The sequence below is a fragment of the Arachis duranensis genome, chromosome 9, assembly GCF_000817695.3.
Source record: "Arachis duranensis cultivar V14167 chromosome 9, aradu.V14167.gnm2.J7QH, whole genome shotgun sequence".
NCBI classification, from domain to species: Eukaryota; Viridiplantae; Streptophyta; class Magnoliopsida; order Fabales; family Fabaceae; genus Arachis; species Arachis duranensis.
In genome coordinates, this window is record NC_029780.3 from 63,047,802 (window position 1) to 63,056,752 (window position 8,951).

An 8,951-nucleotide genomic window follows, 5' to 3' on the forward strand; every position below is an offset into this window, starting at 1 on the left:
ACCCCTCTTCTCTTCTCTCTCTGTGTTCAAATTTTTCCTCTTCTATTCTTCTTCTCTTCTACTCACATAAAGGAATCTCTATACTGTGACATAGAGGATTCCTCTTCTTTTTTGTTCTCTTCTTTTTTATGTGAGCAGGAGCAAGGACAAGGACATTCTTGTTGAAGCAGATCCTGAACCTGAAAGGACTCTGAAGAAGAAGCTAAGTGAAGCTAAAGCACAACAATCCAGAGAAAATCTTACAGAGAATCTCGAAAAAGAAAGAGACATGGCCGAACCCAACAATAATGCAAGGAAGATGCTTGGTGACTTTACTGCACCAAATTCCAACTTACATGGAAGAAGCATCTCAATCCCTACCATTGAAGCAAACAACTTTGAGCTAAAGCCTCAATTAGTTTCTCTTATGCAACAGAATTGCAAGTTTCATAGACTTCCATCAAAAGATCCCTTTCAATTCTTAACTGAATTCTTGCAGATCTGTGATACTGTTAAGATCAATGGGGTTGATCTCGAGGTCTACAGGCTTATGCTTTTCCCTTTTGCTGTAAGAGACAGAGCTAGAGTATGGTTGAACTCTCAACCTAAAGATAGCCTGAACTCTTGGGACAAGCTGGTCACGACCTTCTTGGCCAAGTTCTTTCCTCCTCAAAAGCTGAGTAAGATTAGAGTGGATGTTCAAACCTTCAGACAGAAAGAAGGTGAATCCTTCTATGAAGCTTGGGAGAGATACAAGCAACTAACCAAAAAGTGTCCTTCTGACATGCTTTCAGAATGAACCATCTTGGATATATTCTATGATGGTCTGTCTGAATTATCTAAGATGTCACTGGACCATTCTGCAGGTGGATCCATTCACCTAAAGAAAATGCCTGTAGAAGCTCAAGAACTCATTGACATGGTTGCAAATAACCAATTCATGTACACCTCTGAGAGGAATCTTGTGAGTAATGGAACGCCTCAGAGGAAGGGAGTTCTTTAAATTGATGCTCTGAATGCCATATTGGCTCAGAACAAAATGTTGACTCAGCAAGTCAACATGATTTCTCAGAGTCTGAATGGATTGCAAAATGCATCCAACAGTACTAAAGAAGCATCTTCTGAAGAAGAAGCTTATGATCCCGAGAACCCTGCAATGGCAGAGGTGAATTACATGGGTGAAGCCTATGAAAACACCTATAATCCCTCATGGAGAAATCATCCAAATTTCTCATGGAAGGATCAACAAAAGCCCCAACAAGGCTTTAATAATGGTAGAAGAAACAGGCTTAGCAATAGCAAGCCTTTTCCATCATCTTCTCAGCAACAGACAGAGAATTCTGAGCAGAGCCCCTCTAGCTTAGCAAATATAGTCTCTGATCTATCTAAGGCCACTTTAAGTTTCATGAATGAAACAAGGTCCTCCATTAGAAACTTGGAGGCACAAGTGGGTCAGCTGAGGCACAAGCTTATGGATTGGTAGAGGACATGTTAGTAAAGGTTAAAGGCCTTTACATCCCTGCTGATTTCATAATCTTAGACACTGGGAAGGATGAGGATGAATGCACATCCTTGGAAAACCCTTCCTAGCCACAGCATGAGCTATGATTGATGTTGACAGAGGAGAGCTAGTCCTTCAAATGAATGGGGACTACCTTGTGTTTAAAGCTCAAGGATCTTCCTCTGCAACCATGGAGAGGAAGCATGAAAAGCTTATCTCGATACAGAGTCAAACAAAGCCTCCATAATCAAATACTAAGTTTGGTGTTGGGAGGCCATAACCAAACTCTAAGTTTGGTGTTGAGAAGCCCCTACATTCAAACTTTAAGTTTGGTGTTGGGAGGCCCTCATCATGCTCTAAACATCTGTGAAGCTCCATGAGAGCTCACTGTCAAGCTATTGACATTAAAGAAGTGCTTATTGGGAGGCAACCCATTTTTTATTTATCTATATTTCTATTGTTCTTTTATGTTTTATTAGGTTTATGATCATGTGGAGTCACAAAATAATTGCAAAAATTAAAAACAGAACCAAAAATAGCAGAAGAAAAAGCGCACCCTGGAGGAAGAGCTGTCTAGCATTTAAACGCCAGAAACAAGCATCTGTCTGGTGTTTAACACCAGAAACAAGCACCAAGCTGGTGTTTAACACCAGAAACAAGCATCAGTCTGGCGTTAAATGCCAGGATTGCATAGAGAGGGCATTTTACACACCTAATTGGTGTAGGAATGATAAATCCTTGACACTTCAAGATCTGTGGACCCCACAGGATCACCTCAGGATCTGTGGACCCCACATGATCTCCACCTACCTCACTCCCCTCTTCTTCACACAATCCAATAACACTATACCCTTCACCAATCACCTCAATCTCTCTACCCCATTACCCCTTCACCAATCACATCCATCCACTCTTCCCCATAAACCCCTCCATCCTTCTTCATTATCACACAATACTACCCTCTCTTCTCCCCCTTGGCCGAAACCCTCATCTCTCTCCCTCTCCTCCGTATCTTCTTCTTCTTCTTCTATTCTTTCTTCTTTTACTCGAGGGCGAGCAACATTCTAAGTTTGGTGTGGTAAAAGCATAGCTTTTTTGTTTTTCCATAACATTGATGGCACCTAAGGCCAGAGAAACCTCAAGAAAGAGAAAAGGGAATGCAATCACTTCCACCTCTGAGTCATGGGAGATGGAGAGATTCATCTCAAGGGTCTATAACTCAATAGTAGAGCATTTGAGTACACATCAGGAGAGCCCACTCATGGACCTCAACAAGAGCATGAGGAATTCCCTCATCACGAAATCCCTGAGATACCTCAAGGGATACACTTTCCTCCACACAACTACTGCAAGCAACTAAGGATATGAGCACCAAAATCACTAGGGATGAGGCAATAAAGGCAAGGAAGAGACATAGAGGAGCTCAAGAACACCATTGGTCCTTCAAGAGGAAGGCGCCACCCTCACTAAGGTCGACTCATTCCTTAACTTCCTTGTTCTTATTTCTCTGTTTTTCAGTTTTATGCTGTATGTTTGTCTATGTTTTGAGTCTTTACTACATGATCATTAGTATTTAGTAACTATATCTTAAGGCTATGAATAATTCCATGAATCCTTCACCTTTCTTAAATGAAAAATGTTTCTAATACAAAAGAACAAGAAGTACATGAGTTTCGAATTCATCCTTGAAATTAGTTTAATTATATTAATATGGTGAAAATACTTTTTGTTTTCTGAATGAATGCTTGAACAGTGCATATTTTTGATCTTGTTGTTTATGAATGTTAAAATTGTTGACTCTTGAAAGAATGATGAACAATGAGAAATATTATTGATGATTTGAAAAATCATAAAATTGATTCTCGAAGCAAGAAAAAGCAATGAAAAAAAATTGGCAAAAAAAAGAGAAAGAGAAAGAAAAAGCAAGCAGAAAAAGCCAATAGCCCTTAAAACCAAAAGGCAAGGGTAAAAAGGATCCAAGGCTTTGAGCATCAATGGATAGGAGGGCCCAAGGAAATAAAGTCCAGGCCTAAGCGGCTAAATCAAGCTGTCTCTAACCATGTGCTTGTGGCATGAAGGTCCAAGTGAAAAACTTGAGACTGAGTGGTTAAAGTCGTGATCCAAAGCAAAAAGAGTGTGCTTAAGAGCTCTGGGAGTTCCTATAGATGCCAATCATTCTAAATTTCAAAGGATAAAGTGAGATGACAAAACTGTCCAGAAGCAAAAAGCTACAAGTCCCGCTCATCTAATTGGAACTAATATTCATTGATATTTTTGGATTTATAGTATATTCTCTTCTTTTTATCCTATTTGATTTTCATTTGCTTGGGGACAAGCAACAATTTAAGTTTGGTGTTGTGATGAGCGGATAATTTATACGCTTTTTGACATTGTTTTTAGGTAGTTTCTAGTAAGATCTAGCTACTTTTAGGGATGTTTTTATTAGATTTTATGCAAAATTCACATTTCTGGACTTTACTATGAGTTTGTGTGTTTTTCTATAATTTTAGGTATTTTCTGGCAAAAATTGAGGGACTTGAGCAAAAATCTGATAGGAGGCTGACAAAGGACTGCTGATGCTGTTGGATTCTGACCTCCCTACACTCAAATTGGATTTTCTGGAGCTACAGAACTCCAAATGGAGCGCTCTCAATTGCGTTGGAAAGTAGACATCTAGGGATTTCCAGAGATATTTAATAGTTCATACTTTATTCGAGTTAAGATGATGCAAACTGGTGTTCAACGCCAGCTCCATGCTGCATTCTGGAGTAAAACGCCAGAAACACGTCACAAACCAGAGTTAAACGCCAAAAACCTATTACAACTTGGCTTTTAACTAGAAGGGAAGCCTCTCCACGTGTAAAGCTCAAGCTCAGCCCATGCACACACCAAAGTGGGCCCCGAAAGTAGATTTCTGCACTTAGACTTATTTCTGTAAACCCTAGTAACTAGTTTAGTATAAATAGAACTTTTTACTATTGTATTCCGAGTCTGTTGATTGATCTTTAATCAGTGTATGTGATTTTAGACCTTCATGGAGGCTGGCCATTTGGCCATGCCTGGACCATCACTTATATATTTTCAATGGTAAAGTTTCTACACACCATAGATTAAGGTGTGGAGCTCTGCTGTTCATCGAGTATTAATGCAAAGTACTACCGTTCTTCTATTCAATTCATGCTTATTCTTATTCTAAGATATTCACTGCATTTCAACGTGATGAATGTGATGATCCGTGACACTCATTATCATTCTCACCTATGAACACGTGACTGACAACCACTTCCGTTCTACCTTAGAATGAGCGTGTATCTCTTAGCCTCCATTCTGAAAGATTGGAGTCTTCGTGGTATAAGCTAGAATTATTGGCGGCCATTCCTAAGATCCGGAAAGTCTAAACCTTCTCTGTGGTATTTCGAGTAGGATTTGAGATGGGATGACTGCGACAAGCTTCAAAATCGTGAGTGTTGGGCGTAGTGACAGACGCAAAAGAATCACTGGATTCTATTCCGACATGATCGAGAACCGAAAAATGATTAGCCGTGCTGTGACAGAGCATTTGGACCATTTTCACTGAGAGGATGGGAAGTAGCCGTTGACAACGGTGACACCCTACATACATCTTGCCATGAAAAGAAGTAAGAATGATTGGATGAAAGCAGTAGGAAAGCAGAGATTTAGAAGGAAGACAGTATCTTCATGCACTTATTTGAAATTCCCACCAGTGAATTACATAAGTATCTCTATCTCTATTTTATGTCTTAATTATCTTTATATTTGAAAACCATTACAACCATTATAATCTACCTGACTGAGATTTACAAGATGACCATAGTTTGCTTCATACCGACAATCTCCGCAGGATTGACCCTTACTCACGTAAGGTTTATTACTTGGACGACCCAGTGCACTTGCTGGTTAGTTGTGCGAAGTTGTGACGAAGTGTGATTCACGTTTGAGAGCACCAAGTCTTTGGCGCCATTGTTGATGATCACAATTTCGTGCACCACATGGCACTGTAACGGACACCTGGACACCGTTTCAGCCACGTCAGCCAGTTCCGTTTGGTGAATGAGAGGAAAATAGATGGAAGGATTAAATTGTTCTTCGTTTATTAAAGTCAGGGAATTTTTTGTATTTAAATTTTGTTAGGGATATATTTGTCAAAATTTAAAAAGTCAGGGACCTATCTATCTTTTTTCCTAAAATATAATCAGAACAAGTCATAAAGCATAACAGACACTCAGAGTATGCAATGAAGCATAATCAGTCCACTCCCAAGGCTCTATAGGAAGGACTGCTTTGATACCATAATGTAACACCCTCACTAACAGAATGTCAGGCTTCCGGCTGCGCCACTCTGATAGCAAGAAGTATTATGACTACCTTATATACTTAATATTAAAATAGGAGCATTTGACTCGACACCGTATCATTGATTTCTTTGAAAACCAAAAATAAATACTTTATCCTAAAAAAACAAACAGGCATAGATTCATATACAAGACTCCTTACATAATAGCTTATAATGTAATATACATATAAAACATACAAGTCCTATCCCTCTTACAAAATTATAATAACAAAGACGAGGGAAGAAAAATTATCTAACTAATACAACATCATATAAACCAAAACGCAGTAAACTCTTCATAATGCACATTCATCCGATTCCTGAAAAGGTAAAGCTATAGGGGGGTGAGAACCTAACCACATGGTCTTCCCACGGAGTTTCAGAATTGTCATAAAAAGATATTTAATAAGAAAACTATTTTCAAACTCAGTGATTATCATTGTCTTATGAATCTTTTAATAACCAACAGCTAATCACTCAAAACCTTTTCAAAGAAACAATATTTAATTTTTTAGAAATCCAAAACCTTTCTTTTCCTATAAGAAAATCTTAATCAATTTCCTAGACGGTATGAATAACCAACCTGTTCCAGGCATAGGTTCATTAAGTCTATGCTGAACCAGCTTGATTTTTCATATTTTACTAATATCTCAATCAGAAACCAATCAAATTAGAAACCAATCACGGCCTTCACAGCCCATCACATAATCAGTTAACACAATCATCATCTCATCATCAATACTCAATCTCAAAAGTACCATATCAGAAACAAACACAGGAAAAATAGACAAGGAAAACACAGGTATAGATAACAGTTACAGCAAATAGATAAGATAAAAGTTAATAACAGTTTAGCAATTAGGCAAACCAAAACAAATTCAAACCCAAACAAAGCATACAAATGCATATGATGCATGCTTGTCCTATTGCTGATGATATCATATGTCGGTTATATAGCCAACCCAACACGTACTGGTAGCTAACCATGGACTGAAACACCCATGCAAAGCAGGTGGGTTTGAGCTACAACCCCTTTACTACTACCTGCTTAACCTAGAACCAGTGGAATAACCACTATTGCGGCTACTACCCAGGTTGATATTTAAAAGCTCAACCTGGAGCGAGTGGAATAACTACTACTGCCACTACTACCCAGGAAAAACAAACATACATTTATTCAGTTTAAATCAAGTATCATCATTATCAAATCTCATACATTAACCTAGAGTAAGCAGGATAAATCACCACGATAAGCCCGCTTATTTTGAATTCAGAACAGCAGCGACAATTTCATTATAATCCTGCAGCAACAACATTCAGTAGTTCTAACTAAGGGCAGCGGCACCGAGCAATGACAATAATGACTCTGGTAAATTAAACGGATCAACACTAGCTGCGTAAATAAAATGGTACAGAGAAGAATCAAGGCGGTCTTATCCATGAACATACCAAGATGAAAAGTGGTGGCTACAACGTCTCCCACTATAATCAAATATCAGCAAGGACATAACCTGGTTCATCACCAACAACGGTAGTAACCGCGAGCTCTAAAACACGGATAGTAATAGCAGCAGCAGCGGAGGCCTCCATCTCCACCTTCTTCCTTTCCTTGCTCGGATTCCTCCCTGCGGTAAACTCAACAGCATCTGCAACGTGCCCTAGCAGCAGCAGTGGTAACAACCCCCTTCGGCTTTAGGCTCCACAGCGGTTTGGCTTCACGAGCGGCGGCTTCGATTAACGACAGTGGTGGCGTCTAGTGTGACGACGACAAGGCTCAACGGTGGCAGCGACGGTGCGTGAAGACAGCCCGTCCAACTCATGCGAGCTCCCTAGCGATGGCCCCGGCAGTGATGAGGACGAACGGTGGCGACGCGGTTGGCGGGTCCGGCAATGACAACCTGGGTCCCTCGCTCTCCTCTTCTTCCTCCTTCCTCTCCTTTCTTCCCCTGTCTTCTTTCCCCTTCTCCGTTTTTCCCCTCTCTGCTTTCGTTTGTCTCTTTTATTCCTTTTCTGAATGTAGGTTTTGGGGATTTAGGGCACAAATTAGAAATTGTGATATTAGGGTTAATATTAGTAATTTTTAGGACTAGGGTAAAATATACACGAATAATATAACAATTTTACAAAATATTTGAGATAAAATAACAATTCAGAAATCAAATATAATACTATAAAGATTAATTTCAAAATGCATAAGATTTTATTTATCAATATATCAATGAGTTCAAATAATTATTTTTAATTCAAATTATAAAATAAACATACTAATCACATTTCATAAAATATGATTCAAATCCAAGAATATCAATTATTCAGATTATGTGATATAATTTTTCATTATCTTTCTATTACCAAACTGTAATTTCATTTTGTATAAAACCACTAATTATGATAAAAATTGTACATAAACATTAGTTAACTTAAAGTATTGATGAAAATCAATTTAATCATTCATAATAAATTAATCTCTAAGAGCTCAACTAATAAAATAAACCATAATTTATTCATAATAGAAATTACCTAAATTAAATTATATAATACTTCTATTACTAAATTTTATTTTCAAATCATATGAAATAACCAATTATAAAAACTTACATAAGAATATTAATTAACTTAACTCCAAATATTAATAAAACAAATTTAATTACTCTTAACAAATTACTTTATAGAATAAGGAGTTCAAATTAATAATAACTGATAACTTTTCATAATAAAAGTTACTTAAATTAAATTGTACAATTCTTTCTTATTTTTCAATTACTAAAATTATGCAAAATATTCCATTATGATAAAATTACCTAAGAATATTAATTGATTCAAAATAAAATTATCTTCGAATCTACTTAATTATTTCTAATAGAATAATTATAAAATTTAAATTTAATAAGATAAAACCACAATTGATTCATATGCAAATTTTCAAAATTTCATTGGCGCCGAGCTCCCAATCTTGGGGTTAAGCGCCAACTTCCCTTCTTCACTAGCGCCGGGCTTCCAGTCTTGGAGTTAGGTGTCAACTTCTCCTTTTTGTTTGCAGGCATTGGGCTCTTATCTTGGAGTTAGGCACCGGCTTCTTGAGTTTCTTCACAAGCGTTGGACGCTAAATTGTGGGCA

General features: G+C 37.8%; 1 non-coding gene across 1 annotated transcript; it reads right to left on the reverse strand.

Annotated features, from left to right (window-relative positions):
* Positions 1 to 661: 661 nt before the first annotated feature.
* On the reverse strand, positions 662 to 768 carry LOC127741986 (small nucleolar RNA R71). Its single transcript, XR_008003173.1, has one exon. It is a non-coding gene; the product is annotated as a small nucleolar RNA R71 (small nucleolar RNA).
* Positions 769 to 8,951: the final 8,183 nt, after the last annotated feature.